The following is a 19531-nucleotide window of genomic DNA, read 5'->3' as shown; positions in this document are numbered from 1 at the left end:
ACACCTACACTTCATATGGGAGTACCTGTGTTCTATTCCCGGCTTCTGCTCCTGACTCCAGCTTTCTGTCTATGCAGAGCCTCAGAGGCAATAGTGGTGGCTCAAATAACATGGAGACCTGCATTTGGTTCTCAACTCCTGGCTCCAGCCAAGTTCATGTGGACATTTGAGGACCGAGCCTGAGGACCAGGAACTCTCCCTTTCTCTGTCTCTGACAAGTAAAAAAAATTTAAAGTCCTTGCTAATTCTTTTTGAAGTAGTTTTCTAATTTTCTGTCCATCACCTATCTGCCTTTATTGGAAAATATTATACCTCACTGTCAAATCCTCCTTTTCCTGACAAGAAAATGTGTTAGGAAAGCTTACTTTCAATGTTCCATGGTAAAAAATAAGCCACCTAAATTGGAAAGTAAAACTCCAAATGTTAAATGAGGCAATCCCAAAGGGACAAATACCACTTGTTCTCCTTGATAGGTGACAACTAACTGAGCACCAAAAAGGAAACCTGTTAGTGAAATGAACACTATGAGAAACAGTGACTTGAGCAGCCCTCACCCTGACTGTTGATGAGCAACCTAATTCGTTATCCCTCTTAGTATTTTTTTTGTTTGTTCTACTTAATACTTTTGGTTGAATACTGTAATCAATACACAATTCTTCTTAAGTGATGAAACTTAACTGAAAAGTGATCGCTGTTAAATATAAGAGTGGGAATAAGAGAGGGAAGAGATGTGCAATTCGGGACATGCTCAAGCTGACTTACCTCAAACGGTAGAGTTAGAAATACACCAGGGGATTCCAATTCAATCCCATCAAGGTGGCATGTACCAATGCCATCTCACTAGTCCCAGTGATCAATTTCTGTTCATAATTGATCATAATGATAGGACTAAGAACCAAAGGGATCACATAAACAAGAATAGTGTCTGCAAATACTATCTGATAGAATAAAAAAGGGAGAGAACGGTGCAACATGGGAAGTGAGATACACAGCAGACTCATAGAATGGCAGATGTCGTAAACAGCACTCTGGCCTCAGAATCAGCCCTTAAGGCATGCGGATCTGGCTGAAAAGCCCATGAGAGTATTTCAGGCATGGAAAGCCAAGACACTCTGGGGAAAAAAACAAACAAACAAACAAACAAAAAACCTAAATGAAAGATCTCTGCGAGTGAGATCCCAGTGGAAAGAACAGGTCTTCAAAGAAGGAGGTACCTTTCTCTGAAGGGAAGAGAGAACTTCCACTTTGACCATGGCCTTGTCTAAATATAATCAGAGTCAGTGAACTCAGGGGGCTTCCATAGCCTTGGCAGCTCATGACAAGAGCCTAGGGTGATTACTGATGCCATAAACAAGAGTGTCAATCTGTTAAGTCAACAACAGGAGTCACTGTGCACTTACTCCTCATGTAGGATCTTTGTCCTTAGTGTGCTGTACATTGAGATTTAATGCTATAACTAGTACTCAAACAGTATTTTTCACTTTATGTTTCTGTGTGGGAGCAAACTGTTGAAATCTTTACTTAATGTATGCTAAACTGATCTTCTGTATATAAAGAGAATCGAAAATGAATCTTGATGTGAATGGAAGGGGAGAGGGAGTGGGAAAGGGGAGGGTTGCGGGTGGGAGGGGCGTTATAGGGGGGAAGCCATTGTAATCCATATTCTGTACTTTAGAAATTTATATTCATTAAATAAAAGTTAAAAAAAACCAAAAAATAAAAAAAATGTTAAATCAGGGATTCAAGACATTTCCCAAGAGGCCATATGACTAGTTTAAAAGCTGGTAAGATGTGCCTAAAACAATACTTTAACTCTTTGACTTATAGTCATGTTATAAATCTGCCAATTAGACATATTGACATATACATTCAAACTATGCCCAAACCAAATTAAAATCCAGAAGAAAACAAAATACATTCAATGAGGAATACTGAGAAGTTGATTGTGCTTAATAAACAGTATGCTCTCAGAAGTAGGGAGCATTAAACACCTGGAAATTTATATAATTTAATATGCTAAAAATGAGGAAATGAATGGGATGGTGGATGGGAAGTACACATACGAACAGTAATTTCATGATTTTCTTCATTTTGGTTGTATTTCTTTCTTGTCTTCAGGAGGAAAGATTTGACTTCAAAAGTGACAAAATATTTGAGAAGGGAATTTACATCTTTCAGTTCTAAATGGTATTCCTGTGCTATTTTGTTAGCAGTCCACGTCTCAGGATGAAGTTTATGGTTATTGAGCAGTGTTAATGCTTCTACAATGGAAATTTTGCTTTTGGGAATGTTCTTAATATCCATCATATGAAAGTGATGGCCTTTCGGCAATCTGAATTCCTTTGGCTCCTGACGAGTTTCGGCATCTTTTACCTGCACGGTAGTCACAGGATCTGTGGAATCAACATACACATCTTTTAGTAACGACAGCAGCTTGTCATCTTTTCTAGCAATTTCTCCCTTAATTTCTGGATGGTGGCTCAAGTGTTCTCTGAGAAGACTCTTGGTGGAGGGGTGCTTGGGAGTGGGAGAGGGCTTCATCTTGCTGATTTCCCGTTCTGCTCGGTTCTCCAGGTTGAAATTCCTGATCGCCCGAACCACCTGAGCCCCCATCTCTTTAGGGCATGATGTCCTTAGGTTCACTCCGCACGTGGAACAACTGACACTCTTATAATGACATCAGTGATCACCTGAGGCTCTTGCCGTGAGCTGTCAAGGCTATGAGAGCCGTTTGAGTCCACAAACTCTGACCTTATTTAGAGAAGGTCATAAGCAGAGTGGAAGTTTTCTCCTCTCATCAGAGAAAAGTACATCCTTCTTTGATGGCCCCTTCTTGCCACTGGTGTATCACTCACAGAGGCTCTTCATGTAGAACCTTTTTTGCCAAGTTTCTTGGATTTCCTGCCTGAAATGCACTCATGGTCTTTTCAGCCAGATCCAACTGCCTTAAAAGCTGATTCTGAGGTCAACTTTTTGTTTCACAGTTGGTGTAACTTTATTACGGAAATACTAGGAAATAGGAGCCAGAGTTTTTTATTTTTAGATTTATTTATTTATTTGAAATGCAGAGATACAGAGAGAAGGAGAAAGAGTGAAATCTTCTATCTGCTGATTCACTCCCCAAATGGCCGCAACAACCAGGAGCTAGGAGCCAGCAGCCAGGAGCTTTGGGCTTCTTCCAGGTCTAACAAGTACACTCGGGGGCCCAAGGACTTGAGCCATCCTCAGCTGCTTTCTCTATTGTATTAGCTGGGAGATAGACAGGAAGCAGAGCGGCCAGGACTCAAACTAGCACCCATTAAGGAATGCCAGCACTGCAGGCAGAGGCTTAACTTTCTACACCACAATACCGGTCCCTGGGTTTTTTGTTTTGTTTTGATTTAAATATTTGTTTGTTTGACAGGCAGAGTTACAGAAAGAGAAGAGGAGAGATGGACACAGGAAGATCTTCTGTCTGCTGTTTCACTCCCCAAATGACTGCAATGACCGTGGCTGGGCCAGGCCAAAGCTGGGAGCTTCTTCCAGGTCTCCCAGGGTTCAGGGCTCCAAGTACCATCTTCTGCTGCTGCTTTCCCGGTGCATTAGCAGGGAGCCTGATTGGAAGTGTATTAGCCAGGACTTGAAATATTGCCCATATGGGATGCCAGCATTGCAGGTGGTAGCTTAACGCTAGGTAGGGCTTTTGACCTTAATTTATCTTACTCTGAGGAAGGGCCTGATATATTGGGATTATTTGTGAGTACAGAGCTACTAGAACTATAAAGGGCCCAATCCGAATGGGTGTTTGGTGTTGCAATTATGGCACTGTTGGGATGCCCACATCCTGCATCAAGAGTACCTGGATTCAAGTACTGGCTTCACTCTTGATACCAGATTTCAGCTCATCCACCAGGAAGCAGCAGGTGATGGCTCAAGTACTAGGGGTGCTGCCACTCAGGAGAGAGCCCAGATTGAGTTCCTGGTTTCCAGCTTCAGCCTGGCCCAACGTCATCTATAGTGGACATCTGGGGAGTGAGCCAGCAGATGGGCGATCATTGTCTGTCTCTTAAATACATAAATCTTATAAAAAGGATGCTGTTGACCAGTCTATTTCACATCCAGATGTTTTTGTGATCTCTATCAGGAAAGCTATGTCACTATCACCAAGTAGACTTTGTCACGAGGATAAAGGAAACAAAAAATGTTAGGTCATAATGAGTGTTTTCTCCAGAATAACTCCAAGCAAGCAAGGTGTCTATGTCAGTCATAAAAAAGAGACTTTGCTTTCAAATTTTGAGAATGCGGAGCAAAGCCAAATATATACCTGTTTGAAGAAGTCCGTTTCCTGAGGTCTATACACAATACTCAGCAATTATTGAGCATTTAATTTACATCAGCCGTTATGTGAAGCATTTTCCGTGTATTTCATTTAATCTTCACAGGAAGTCTGTGTGGTAGATAATACTTCTTGGTTATCAGGAAGGATGTTTAAGTAGAGAAGGATGAATTTGTTCTAGATCACGTAGTTTGTCCTCTTAACCATGGGGCTAAGTTGCTTCCCCTCTTTGTCTTCTCTGAGTTAACTCTCCACTACAGCATAAGCCTGGGTCCAGCTCACTTAAATGGCAATAGGCATTTCCTTAAATTTCAGAAAAGAATAGCTGAGATGAAAATCTGTCTGCTTCCTAAGCATCTGAACACCACCATTCAAATATCCCATAGTGAGAAAGTGATGACACAGGGAAGGAGTTGAAAGGTCCTGTTCTACCTGGGGTGGATTCAGTTTCGGGACTATACCTGGAGAGCAGTCATTTTCTCTCCCTGGACCATCTGTGGTACGCTTATGCATTGACTCCCTTCTGCTTTGTGGCTTCCTCCTTATTCTCCAGTGTCACTCTGCATCAAGTTGTTGTTTTCACCTCTTCACACGTCTCTGTCTTGGAGGGAGAGGTACATATTCATCACCACATTGCTATATGCAGTATTCTTCTTTCAAATCTTGTTTAAATCTTGATAATCATATTTGTTCACCTATATTTTAACTTTGAGTTTACTCTGATGATTGACTATTTTATTTTGGCATTTGTTAAAGATATCAAGCATTTCATTATTTTCTGTTTGCTAGATATTTCTTGTAAAAATCAATTTTTCTTTTGCGGCTGTGTAACTTTCTTGATATCATGCTAGCAGGACAATTGTAGAATATCTTCAAAAATTGGAAATATAATAATGAACTTTATATGCTTTTATATTTTATGAAATATTTTGATGCAATGTTATTCTCATTTTAAAAGATGGGAAGGGAGGTTGAACAAGATTGACAGACATGTGATATTTTATCTTCAGACCCCATCTGTCACTCACATCAGCCTTCTTGCTATACCCAGTGCTTATTTTATGGGTATCTAAGTGGATGCTTTTCCTTTCTCTGCTTTCACATTTAGTTGAACTCCCACATGATCAGCTGTTTCTCATTTTATTCACCTGGAAGTTAAGATTCCTAATTGGCTCTCATGATTATAAATAGGTTTTGACTAAAATGAGAGCTTGTACATGGTTGCGTTTTGCTGTGGAAGCCTTATGATATAATACATTGTATCACTGTACCTTCCCCTGCCTTCTTCTCTAGTATAGGTGATACTTTTACAACTTCACAGCACATAAGAATCTCGTTTGGAACAGGTTAGACTTGCACAGGAAAAGGCTGTGATCCCAAGAGGTTCTCTAGCCCCATTCTATGGTTTTGATATGGTTAGTCCCCCAAAGGCTCATGTGCTGGATGTTTGGTCCTCAGTGCAACTGTCTTGAGAGGTGGTGAAGCCTTTAATAGGTGGAGATTAGTGGGTGGTAATTAGATCATGGGGGCCTTACCCTTGGAAGAGATTAATGCATATTTGAAGCAGGTAAGTTAGATTTCACAGAGGTAGATTAGTTTCTGAGAGAGCAGGCTGTCAGGAATGACTGAACCTAGCTTTTCTCTCCCCAGGCTTTAGATTCTTCTTTTGCCACATGTTTCTCTCTCTCCTTCTCCCTTTTCTATCATTCACTCTCTCTCTCTTTCTTGGACACACACACATACACACATTAGCCATGAGTTCCTTATAAAAGCTGAGGCCTGTGTCCTCATCTTAGATATCTAGACCTGTGAGTTCAGCAAACTTGCTTTCTTAGTAAAGACTACGACCTCAGGTATTTTGTTTTAGCCACAATGTACTAAAACACCCAGTCATCTACATGTTTAATAAACATCACAGATAATTCTGAACCAGGTGACCTGTGGACTATATTTGGGAAACACTGCTATAATGGGACTTATTTCCATTTCACAGATGAACAGCTTTTCTGTCATCTAGAACTCACATGTCTTTGTTTGGATAAACTTGCTAATTTACTTCTCACTTTTCTGAGTATAAACACCTTGAACATGTTTAAGAAAAGTGAATGCACTGAATGTGCATAATAAAAATTATTTCATTATATTGAAGCTTATTTTCCTCCTATGCAAATAACTGATAATCTAGAGAAAGATTTTGCTTTGGGTATGAGAACTGAGCAACCAAGAAATAACTGTTGAAATTTAGAAGCAGCCAAGGAACTGCAAAGAAACATATTGGATTTGTGGCTGCAGACTTGATTTGGTCACCAATGCTGGCTGTGTGGCCAAGGGTTTTTCCCTCCCTGAGCATGTTTAAATGGTACTAGGTCTGTTTTTGTGAACTCCCAGTAAAACAGAAGAATGTGTTAATGTCCTCTAAAATCTTTGTCTGCAACTGGAAGCAGCGTACTAATGGATAAAATTTCTTTGAACTATTATGTCTTTGAAAATTAAGATGATTTACCTTCTCTACTCAATCATATATGCATGACTTACTTTAATACAAAAGTAATACCATTGAGCAAACTGAGTCTCTGGTGGTTTCTCTTCTTGCTGCCTCACATCCCAAGGGAATCCATACTTGAGTTTGAACATAGACTAGAAAATTCTAAGGATTCCTTCCAGTTCTGTGATTTTCTGATTTAAGAGTACTCTTTAGGTAAATTTGTTATTTGATTCAGTGAACTGTACCTCTAAATCAGATGTTCTCTGAAGTCTGGAATTCAGGAAGCTGTTCTGAAGGAAAAAATGCTCAGCTAAAAGTTAACTGCCATTTTGATATATATACTTGATCCAGTACTAAATTTATTGACCTGATTCACAAAGGATTTTGTGATTCTCTAAACTCTCTTTGAGCTCTGTATGAATTCATTGGCCTCCGATTGAACTTGTACTTGCAAATAGTTATCAGATTGTGAATTTGAATAAAAATCCAACATGACATAAACATCTATTCTGGAATTTAATGCTACTAAAGTTTATGGAGGGTATTTTGTCACTCGTTAAATATATTGATATTTCTTTGTCTGAAATCACCTTCCTGTGAACTCCTTGGCCACTCATAATCCCTCCAAAATGGACATTTCTTGATCGCTTTGCTATTAGAGAGAAAGGTGGCTTGGCGAATATTCCAAACCATTTGAATTCTGTTATCTTCCATAATAAGACCTCACTATGTAGTATACAGCCAGTGAACTTAGATTGAACTGTATTTAGTTTTGTGGGGAGTTAGAAAGGCAAAAACCATGATAGAGGGACATGTATCATCTTCAAGAAGCCAGCTGGTCCCTCAGATTCTGTCCAAAGGGTGATAACTAGTCACGATGGAAGCTAGATCCTGTGAAACTCCAAGCCTCCAACATAGACTCCACTGAAATAAAGGTAATGGTCACATGAGACAACAGAATGTCCATTTGTTAATTAGCATTAATACATATTGCTGAGGAGCTTAGGTGTGTATGACTTTATTACAGCATATTTATACCTTTCCAAACAAATATATACAAAACTCAGATTATTGCCAGCAATTTGCTTAGACACCAGAAAGGGATTAGGGTATAAAGTTTAACTGGATTATTTTGATGATTTTTCAGGCATTAAGTTATGACAATACGTCGTATCTGTCGCTGTTACAGGCAGAGAGTGAGGGAGCTTTGTATACTTCAGTGAGACCTGACCATAGTGGCATTGGGCATGAATGAATTGTGCACATTTGCAGCCCGAGCTGAGTCTCACTCTACAATCTACAGCTAGGTGACTTTTGATGCCTTTTTTATTCTCTGACTCTCATCCTCTTCTGTTAAATCTGATCTAGTCTGTTCTATTCTCTTTATAGTTTTTAACTTGTGGTAGAAAATCCAATTTTTCCTTATTTTCTGGTTTTTGGAGTGCATCTCTCAGCATCAACCCCCTGTATCCACTCAAACTTCAAATTGAAATTTCACAGCCCTACCTATTCTCAGAAAGAAAAGTTGGCTGAAAGGAAATTCTTATCTTATAAAAGAACACAATGATGAACTTTATGAACTGTTTGACTTATGTAAGAAAAGTGAAGCCTTAGTGTCCCATTTCTTCCTAGATGGCCTCCGAATGTGACAATTACTGATAGTCAAGGTTTCATAGAGAAAGGTTGTTGGAGGAAAAAATGCCTATTTCAACTCAGTGACGGTTCTCAAGACCTCAGTAATCTCTCCTTGTTTCCATGGATGCTATGTGGCATTCTGGATTGGAATTTTACTGGCTACATTTCTATCAGAAAGAAAGTTTGAGAAGCAAGAAATTTTAGTTCACTCAAGTTGCCTTAGTGGAGTTCTTGAATTTCAAGAAGGCAATGAACATAATTGAAAAACCAACAAGCAAACCTTACTAGACACTCAGGCATCAATGAAGGGCTTGTTGGTTAGAAAGCAGATCACAAGGATCAAGAGCCATCATTCAAAATCCATTTATATTAGTTGATTAGCTTCTCTGAGGTACAGACAGATCACTTTGAAATGCAGGAAAAAGAAACAGATCATTCAAATAAATGTCCTACCTGTGTTAGCACATTGAGCAATATGTACAGAATGGTTTGCTCAGTGTTGCCTCTATGGCAGATACAGGAAGTACGATAGCAATTGGAGATTGACTTGTCTTCATGGATAGTAGAGGCTGGTAGAAGAATCGGGTAGCAGCCACATGAACACAAATAGAAGTGAGAACTTTCAAATGGGACACATGTTACAAAGGAGGCATCTGGAAGGAATATTTGGCTTAGAGAGGAAGGTCAAGCAAAGCTCTCCTGGACAAAATGACAGATGAATGAGTTACGAAACTTGAATGGAGATGAACTAAGTGAAGCACAGGTAGAAAAAGCTCACAGCTTTTTTAAAATTTATTTTTTAAGGATACAAATTTCGTAAGTACATCTTTAGGAATATAGTTATTCTTCCTACCATTCTTGAATCCCACCCACACTCCCACCCCTCCCCCACCTCCTCCCTCTCCCATTCCCAGTCTCCATTAAGATTCATTTTCATTTAACTTTATATACAGAAGACCAACTCTTAACTAAGATTTCATCAGTTTGCACACACACACACACATGCAAAAAATAGTTTGAGAACTCGTTTTACAGTTAACTCTCATAATACAACTCATTGAGGACAGAGGTCCTACATGGAAAGTTAGTGCACAGTGACTCCTGTTAATTTAACAATTAACACTCTTATGTATGAAGTCAGTGACCACCCAAGGCTCTTGACCTGAGCCGCTTAGGCTATGAGAGCTGTTTGAGTCCACAAACTCTGACCTTATTTAGACAAGTCCATAAGCAGAGTGGAAGTTCTCTCCTCCCTTTAGAGAAAAGTACATCCTGCTTTGATGGCCACTTCTTTCCCCTGGGGTCTCACACAGAGATGCTTCATGTAGAACTTTTTTTGCTGAAGTGTCTTGGCTTTCCATATAAATTCACTCACAAGAAGGAGGAAATAAGCATGGGGTGGGGGGCTAAAGGCAGATGATTTGTGCTGAAGCCTAGAGACCTTAATACTTAATCTGATAGGATTCATACCTCCAGACAGATGCATTAATAAAACATATATGTATAGAAGAGAAAAAAATTAAAGAATAGTGTGATAATGTATTTTCTAATCACTAAAATTTTGGTATTGTAAATAGTTCTGTGAATATAATTATAAATTAACAAGTATTTACTGATGCTTTTAATGATTACAACTTGCATATTTGCACCAGACATAAAACTTTTATTGTTTCTCAGTGTATTCTTCATAATCCAAGAGATACAGGGGAAGAGGAGACAGAGAGAAGGAAGAAAGATGAGGTGCGGCAGAGTAGGAGGAGGCAAAATCAACTCCTGGTACAGTGGTCGTTGCATTGCATCATGGGCAGGAATCGCTTGAGATGCTTAGTTAACTCAGATTGTTGGGCTTCCCCCTCAGATTGTGATGTACAGATCTGGATGGGGTCAGAAGCCTGATTTTGCTTTTAAAAGAATCCCTGGATGTTTCCTTTGTGGAACATACTTTGGGAAAATTGGCTGAAGTCAGTTTTTCAGGTACTAGTGAACTGGGATAATTGATTATGTGTGCATCCTTAACACCAAATTTGATTGAAGACTGGTGATGAATGCTCCATAAGAAACTCAGGCTTACTGTGTTTAGCCCTCATACACATATGTTATAAAAACAGTGGACTTCCTGCAGTGTCAGGTGGCCTGGTTGAAGTATTTTCTCTGAGGGAGATACCTCACTCCTTCTGTCTCAACTTTTCTTTTCTTGTTGCCTGCATACTTCTGGAAAGAAGAACATTCAGTAGTTTGAATTCCTGCAAGTAAGGTTGTGATTTGACTTTCTGGAGGACTCTTAGATGATTGGTCAAAATGATTTGTGGTGATGCTCTCATGTTTGCTGAGTTATACATTGAGGCTTTCTGCTGATGGAGTATGTGCTTTTGAGCTGGAAATGGCCTTTATAAATCTTTTCATTAGCAAGGCCTTCAAAATTTGCTTCATTCACCGAAGCTCTTAATGGTGTCCTCATATCAGTAAACTTTGTACAGGGAAGATTGTTTGCTTGAAGCTCTCTGTCTTTGGAATCCACTGATCATGAGACAATCTATCCATCTAGGCAGGGAGGATTTTAGATTTCCCCAGGTAATTCTGTGAACACTAAACCAGGATATGTGAAAGTAGATCTAATCCAACACCAACCATTTCCAGAACTTAAAAGTTTTATACATAATGGCAGGCAGGGAACACACCAGACATTCTCTTCTGGTACTACACTTGTTTCAGTAGCTGAGTGCTTTGAACTTGTGCTGTCCAATGGAATCTTCTAGGATGATGGAGATGTTTGGTAATGTGTGTGCTCAGTGCCATAGCTGCTTGCCACATGTGGTTATTGGTAGGGTTAGAACTGCTGAAATCAAATTAAATAGCTTCATCTGATTAGTTAGCTAGCACATTGGGAAGTGTACCTTTTAAACTATTCAGTGGCTGTTCCTTATAGTTTTGACTTACAGAAAGTGCCAACCAGATCAAATTTTTAAAATAAATGTAGTCTTATTTATTGTATATGTAATTCTATGATCATAAACCAACACTAGAAGAAACTATCACAATTCTATAACTAATCCTACTCTTAGTCCAAAAGATGGTTCCAAATCATTCCTTATTTATCTATTTAATCACCCACATAGAGTCCATATTCTTTGTTTTCTATCTTCTCCTCCAGACCCTCCACAATTTTTATGCTTTTCTATTCCCCTAGGATCAAAATATGCTCATAATTGAGTGAAATAGGCAGTTTATGGAACTATATGAAATGTTTTTTCCTGTATGAGCACAGGTTCAAATCCTGGCTGCACCACTTCCAATCAGGTCACATCATCTGGTTAATTGCACAAATGCCCACAATGGCCAGAACTTGGCTGGGATAAAGTTGGGAGCAAGAAATTCAATCCAGTTCTCTCACATGGGTGACAGGGACCAACCACTCAAACCTTTACCAGTGCCTCCCAGGGTCTGCACAGGCAAGAAACTGGATTCAGGAGATAGAGATGAATATTGAATAGAGGTACTCCAATGTGGGACATAGATATATTAATTGGTGTCTTCATTGCCAGGCTAAACACCAGCCCCTATTATCTTTTGACTTAAAAATAATTGTGTCCTCATTTTCACATGGGCATTAATGCAGATAATTCATTACAGCCTCCAAGAAACTGGACCCAAGTTAATTGTCTTGAGATGCACACAAGTATCCGGATTCCTATGGACTCTGAGAGAATGGACTGAATCTGCTTTTCATTTCTTTTCTGATCTTTTAAAGATGCACAACACAAATTCAAGCTTTCCACTCCACATACGAGAAAAACAACGGAGTACCTTAGAACAAGAGTGGTTGGCTATCAGTGCCTGACAACATTGGCAAGGCTGAGAGTTCTTGACAGCTGCATTTTGAACTCATTGCACAAAGTCCAGGAAAGAATTTACTTCCTGTTGTATACAAATGAGCAGAATCACATACTTAATTTAGATTTTTCAGCAGTGACATCATTTCTATTCTAGTTCTACTGCTCATAATTTAAAATGGAGAAGGCTTATCTGCATTCATTTCTTAGATCATTGCTTTGGCACTTTCAAGATTTTATCCAAGCATGACTTTTATAACCTTGTGGAAATTGCAGTGATAAAGAATGCATCAGCAATTTTCAAACCCATTTCTTTTAGTGAAGCCATCCCTCAGCCTCCCTTAACAGAGCAATGGAGAGAACCATGGGTCTATTTTCACATCTTCATTTTTTAAGGAGTTTTATTTTGGTCAATGAGACATACACTATGGAAACAAGGCCAACACAAACTTTGTGGTATTTTTCACTGCACATCTAACTAACCTTGATTAGATGTAAGGCAAGGGACCAGTCTGCCTCTTATCTCCTAAAATGGGTTTCAGAGGAATTGGTTGTAATGAAAATGTCAAACCTTTTAAATATCAGACCTTTAAATACCACACAGGCATATGGATGTGAATATAACTTTGCCCGTTCTTAAAGTCTAGTGTGCCACATGTTGGAACTAAAGGAAGAAGTGAGAAAGGGAAATGGATCATCGTACTGGAAGAAATGCCTGAAACAATCAGATATGGTGAATGATGAGGCCAGTTAGTTCACCTTTAGAATAAGGCCTTCTTTTCTCTGAAAGTCAGAGCCAAATTGAGACCTGCAGGACATTGGAAGCTGTGAAATCAGGCATGTGCATCATTGTTCCTTCCACCCCACTTCTTTTCATGCTCCAGAGTATTTCCTTTCATTGAAATTAAGCAAGTGTGAGTACAGTCCTTTGCACATGAATTCAGGAAGCTTGCCTTTTGAAAAACAATGAAATAACTCCTTACATGAGAAAGAGAGAGAGAGAGAGAGATTGAGTGAAAAAGAGTGAGACAGATAAAACCTACTGTTACATGCCTAATAAATTATGAACTTCATAAATGTTTGAGTTGAATTCTTCTGTCTACTGGGTGTTGGACTAGAATGGGAAGACAAGAGCCACAGTCTCACTGTGTTCTTAAATAGCTGTGTGATCCTGGGAAAAGCATGTGTACTCTCTGGGTTACAGTATAAAAGTGACAACAAATAAAAATCTCTACCTCATGAGGGTCTCAGGACACAGTCATCCAAAATTCTTCGGAAGTATCAGTGCATATGGAAAAGAAGACACTGATGTGCATTGGGAGCCTGTTAAACAAAGAACAAAGTGAAATTTTAACAAGTTTGAGTATGAATGGATCAATTGCATCTAAAGGAAGTAGTTAGGAAGAAAAGTCACATATGTCTATGTTACAAAGAAGGCCTCTGAGAGTCCTTAAGCTATACAGGATCTATAATTCTGTAGATTGGCAGAGATGAACTCATTAAATCCTGCCTGGAGAAGAATTCTTATGTCAAAAGGAGCCTAAAACTCTGTCAGACAAATAAGATCTTAGAAGAATATCAAATATTAGTCTTAGAAGAAGTACCGAAATATTGATGGAATGACATGTCCTATAGGGAGAAAGTATTCTAAAGTCACTTCATGTAATGAGCTAGTTGGAGATAAGTTTGTCATCAAGACTTCTTCTACAGGTAGAATTGTGGGGTGTGGGATGTTTATCCACTTCTGTGTTGTGCATCAGCTTGGTCTTCCCAACTCTGTGAGCACATGAGGGAGAAACTAACGTCTATTGAGGCACTACCATGATGAGGCAGCTGTGTTACATTTCTTATCTTGTTTAATCTAGGTAGATTGAATTAATTACCTGACACTTCGCAAGTGAGGACTTGGGGACTCAGGCTCATCTGATTACTAGTGAAGAGGGAGTCTGGTTCTGTCTGTTTCACACCATAGCCCATGCACTAATATTTTCCCAAACTGTGTTCTGCTGAAAGGCTCTGTGATCAAATAATTTGGATAAATGGTGCATGCTCTGTATTCTTCTTAGAGATTTTAAATACCTATTAAAATATGAAAGACTCACCAAAGTCATGTATTTTTTAAATACTTAATATTTGCTATTTAGCTTTATTTTTATAGTCATGAAGTGGCGAATTCATGTGATTCCTCAAAAATGTTAGCAGTCAAGAAACGCATTTGAAGGCTACAAACTTGTGCACCATAGAACACAATTTGAGGAATGCTTACCTCTTTTTATCTTGTAAGCTTCTTTAATGTAAAAATATTCTCATCTGAGAGTAATTGTGGATGAATCAAGGGAACTTGATAGGTAGAGATCATTTGTTTTCTTTCATAACTATATAACTTTGTTCATGGCAATTAACTTTTTAAAAACTTTATTTTAAAAATTTTAAGGTGAACAGATTTCATGTATTCTGTATATGCAGATTATGAACATAGGGTTGCTTCCTACCCTACCCTCCTTCTTGCCCATGTCATGTCAATTAACTTTGCATTTCCTTTTACTATTGTAAAGACCCTTAAGTATTGGAAGGGAAATTAAGAATTGGAGTCATCTGATGTAGAATTACCTCGGTCATCTAATTCATCAAAGGTTGCTTGGATGCCTCTATGTTTGTGGGATTATCAGTTGATAGCCTCCACAAGGCAATATGAACAGAATTTTGTATGTCTCAGACATGTATATGGGAAAAAAATCAATCAGTTGGTCATCTGATTGCTTGCTTTGAGTAGCAATAGACAGCTCAGAAACTTCCCAATATTAAAATATTTGGAATCCTAAATACAAAATTTTAGGAAGTGTTTTTGACTGAATTTGCCACTGTTTTCTTTTGGCTATGTTATTGGCAGCATGTAGCTTGAGATAATTTATACCAAAAATAGAGAAGCTAGCTTTGGAGAGGAAAGGATGTTTGCCAGTTCTGCTTCTTAGATCAGGGACCATAGACAAATCCCTTAATCTGCTTCAATTTGCAGTCACACTTGTACTAAAATTTACGTGTTTCCTTTAACTGGGGTGAGGAATAAATTAGTTAAGGTATATAAAACACTGATTGAAGTGTCTAATATCCACCAAAGTCTGTACTTCTAGCCTTTTCAGAGAAAGTTATTTTATTTAATATTCCTTCCTTGATTTCCCCTATTCACAAAACCAGGGAAAGTGTCAGCAATGACATAACTATTTTCTCTCATGCTTTTCAAACTCTTATGTGGGCTTCGTCATTTGACATAAGACATTGGGCTGAAATACATAGGTCTCTTCTGTCTCTTTCTGTAATGGTATCAGAATGGAGAAACTAAATCCCTCTTCAGCCCCAAATCCACCAAAATTCTTACAAAGACGTTAGAGAATCATTTGTATAAAAACAGGAGTGACACCTTATATATTGTCCATTCACACAGCTTATATCATGGTGTATGTTACTGATGTGTTGGCATTTAACCTGGGGTGGTGTTAAACATACTGATGATGATGGTTAGGATAATAATAACACCATATCTTGACTATGTACTATGTGTCAAGACCCTTTTCTGAAAGACTTACAGTTCAGTAATTGTCAAAAACAATGTGGAGATTTCTTAATTAAAAATAGAGGTACCATATGATTTAGCAATCCCAGTTCTGTTAAGTATCCAAAGAAAATGTAATCAGTATGTTGAAGAGATATCTTCAGGGTTTTGTTCACTGCAGGATTATTCAAAGTAGCCAAGATACGGACTCAAATTAAGTATCAACAAACCAGATACAGAAAGACAAATGTCACGTGATTTCACTTCTTTGTGCAATCTTAGAGTGAATTCACAGAAGCAGAGAGTAGAATGATAGTGACAAAGGCCTGGGGAAGCATGGAAAATGGGGAGATGTTGGTTAAACATTACAGAGTTTCAGTTAGGTACAGTATGTTCTGAGCATCTATTGTATAGTGTGGGGATAATAGTTAATGATAAGGTATTAGAAATTACTAAGAGTAGATTTTAAATGTTTTCACAACAGAAAATGATAAGGATGAGAAGTGATGGATTTATTAATTAGCTTCGTTTAGTCATTCCAGAACATTATATGTCTATCAAGACATCAGATTGTACACAATAAATACATACAATTTTATGGGTCAGTTATATTGTAATAAAACTGAGAGAAAAAAAAGAAGAAAAAATAGACCTCATGCTGATTAATCCCCAAGCCCAGTGAGTAAGTATTGTTATTAACATCTCTGTTTTGTTAATTAGGAAGACGGCTGATTACAAATCTAATGAATGTGTTAGATGGGATTGCAGTGCTCATCCTTCTTACATCAAAGCCCATGCTTTTAACCACCACACAAGAGAAGTAAGGCAAGGCTAGAATGGGTAATTATAATGATGATGAGGACAATCACAGATATTTATGGAGCACTTACTATGTTGCAGACACTGTACTAAGTGCTTTGCATGCATTTTGTCATGTAATTTCTACAGCAACCCTGTGTGATTGTTTTTATTATTGCCACCATTTTACTTAGGAACAAACTTACCGATACCAGATGACTTTCTCAAGGCCACACTGCTAGCAAGTGGCAGGGCTAGGATTGGACTGTAAGTACTATATGGATTAAGCCATTTTTTTAAATGGTGTAAAAGACTGAATGTAGAACCACAGCAGTAGTAACTGGTTAGCCAATGGGGGTGGTATTTGTACTTATTCTGTGTCTAGAAAAAAATGTTCTTGGTTCTCCATCAGTCTTCATTGATTTAGTTTTTGTGTCAGTGCAAAAGAAGCAAAGCAAGGTCTCAGTGAGGTTGTATGGTCCCCAAGTGGAATTTTGTTAGGATTTAAAGGAAAAGTGTGGTTATATCAAATAGAATTAATTTGGAGGCAATATTAGAGGCTTTGTGAAGCTAGGGAACAGTCCTTGCATGGTCTGCAGGGAGACGAAAACTTTCTTAAGCTGTGAGGCCTTCCAGGGACCTCAGGCTTTCTTTTCTTCCTGGGCTAAGCTAAGTGAGGAGGTGTTTGAGGTGAGTCACACTCCTGGTATAGGATGAGATGATGGCTACTTACCAAACAGTTTTCCAGCCCTTTCATCAATTAGCAAGGTGAGAGTCCTGAACCTTCCTCCTTTGGAGGCCATGCCTTAGCCACATGTGCCCAGCAAAATGAAACTTTTGACACTATTCACAAGTAAACAGTAATTACCCGTACCTTGTCAAAATACCCCATTTTAGGAGAGAAAAAAAGTAAATGAAATAGGCTGTGCTTTTCAGTCTGTGTCAGAACAGTCAAAGGCCAGACACCCAGCAAACAACTGAAGGTGGCAGTCAGGAGTGTCCTTTATCTGACTCCCCCGGCAGGCAGAAGTGAGATCATACACATGTGCATGGTGTAGGGCGATGGCTGACTGGGAGTGTGTTGGTTACTGCCCTGGAGGCATGCAGCAGGTGACCATGCTCCATAGAGGGACATGGAGCAGAGAGCCATCTCAGGTTGAGTGTATGTGCATGGACTCTGAAACCACAGTGGACTTAAGGCTCCACGCTTCAGTATTCTTTCAGAGAGTTTAGTGACAATTAAAAACAAAATCTAAGAACTTTTAAGACCATGGAAGGACATGGAAAGGATTTTGATAAAGATAAGACATTCTAGACATAAAGGTTATTCAAAAGACTTAAGGAAAAATTTTTTTTTCCCGAAGAAACCATTTATTAATGAGTACAAGTTTCATAAGTACAACTTTAGGTATATAGTGATTCTTCCCATCATGCCCACCCTCTCCCACCCACTCCCACTGCATCTCCTCCTCCCTCTCCCATTCCCAGTCCCATTCTCCATTAAGATAGCCTTGGAAACTCATGACAAGAACCTAGGGAGATTTCTGACGCCATAAACAAGAGTGTCAAATTGTTAAGTCAACAATAGGGAGTCACTGTGTACTTACTTCTCATGTGGGATCTCTGTCCTTAATGTGTTGTCCCATGTGGGATCTCTGTCCTTAATGTGTTGTCCAATGTGAATTAATGCTATAACTAGTACTGAAACAGTATTTTACACTTTAGGTTCTGTGTGGGTGCAAACTGATGAAATCTTTACTTAATATATACTAAATCGATCTTCTGTATATAAAGAGAATTGAAAATGAATCTTGATGTGAATGGAATGGGAGAGGGAGCGGGAGATGGGAGGGGTGCGGGTAGGAGGGAAGTTATGGGGGGGAAGAAGCCATTGTAATCCATAAACTGTACTTTGGAAATTTATATTTACTAAATAAAAGTTTAAAAAAAAAACAAAATCTTAAAAAAAAGGAAAAAAAAAAAAAAAAAAAAACTTCCTCCACAGTCAAGACAAGGGCTGCTCAACTCATTGCTTCTCAAAGTGTCAGTTTCACTTCAACAGATTTTCTTTTAGGTGCTCTATTTTTTACCACAGATCAGGGAAAAGAGGCATTTGTCCCCTTGGGACTGTCTTATTTCAAGAAGCATGATGTTTTCCAGATTCATTCACTTTGTTGCTAATGACTGGATTTCATTTTTTTAACCATTGTGTAGTATTCCATAAAGTTCATATCCCATAATTTCTTCATCCAGTCTTCAGTTGACAGGCATTTAGGTTGACTCCATGTCTTAGCTATTGTGAACCGAGCTGCAATAAACATGGAGGTGCAGATAACTCTCTTATTTGCTGATTTTATTTCCTTTAGGTAAATTCCTAGGAGTGGGATGGCTGGGTCATATGGTAGGTCTATATTCAGATTTCTGAGCTATCTCTAAACTAATTTACGTAGTGGTTTTACCAGTTTACATTCCCACCAACAGATTAGGGTACCTTTTCCCCTATCCTTGCCAGCATTTGTTGTTTGTTGATTTCTGTATGAAAGCCCTTCTAACTGGAGTGAGGTGAAACCTCATTGTGGTTTTGATTTGCATTTCCCTGGTGGCTAGTGATCCTGAGAATTTTTTCATATGTCTGTTGGCCATTAGGATTTCCTCTTTTGAAAAATGTTTAAGTCCTTGGCTGATTTCTTCACTGGGTATTTTGTTTTGTTGTGGAGTTTCTTGATCCTTTATATATTCTGGTTATTAATCCTTTATCAGTTTTATAGTTTGCAAATAATTTCTCCCACTCTGTTGGTTGTTTCTTCACTTTCCTGAGTATTTAAACACCTAAGAATAATTGTGTGTTAAGTAAAGACTTCAACCAATAGTATTAAGTAGAACAAAAAAAAATACTAAAAGGGATAAAGTATTACATT

General features: G+C 38.5%; 1 long non-coding RNA gene and 1 pseudogene across 32 annotated transcripts in view; one reads left to right on the top strand and one right to left on the bottom strand.

Annotated features, from left to right (window-relative positions):
• The window catches only part of LOC149126097 (uncharacterized), a 434465-nt gene that overhangs the window by 129759 nt on the left and 285175 nt on the right, over positions 1 to 19531 (top strand). The window lies entirely within an intron of this gene.
• On the bottom strand, positions 2087 to 2654 carry LOC100357816 (NADH dehydrogenase [ubiquinone] 1 alpha subcomplex assembly factor 4 pseudogene; annotated as a pseudogene).

Source organism: Oryctolagus cuniculus, chromosome 6 (genome assembly GCF_051225735.1).
Source record: "Oryctolagus cuniculus isolate XC-2025 breed Fujian yellow rabbit chromosome 6, ASM5122573v1, whole genome shotgun sequence".
In the NCBI taxonomy this organism is placed as follows: Eukaryota; Metazoa; Chordata; class Mammalia; order Lagomorpha; family Leporidae; genus Oryctolagus; species Oryctolagus cuniculus.
This window is presented reverse-complemented; position numbering and strand designations above follow the sequence as displayed.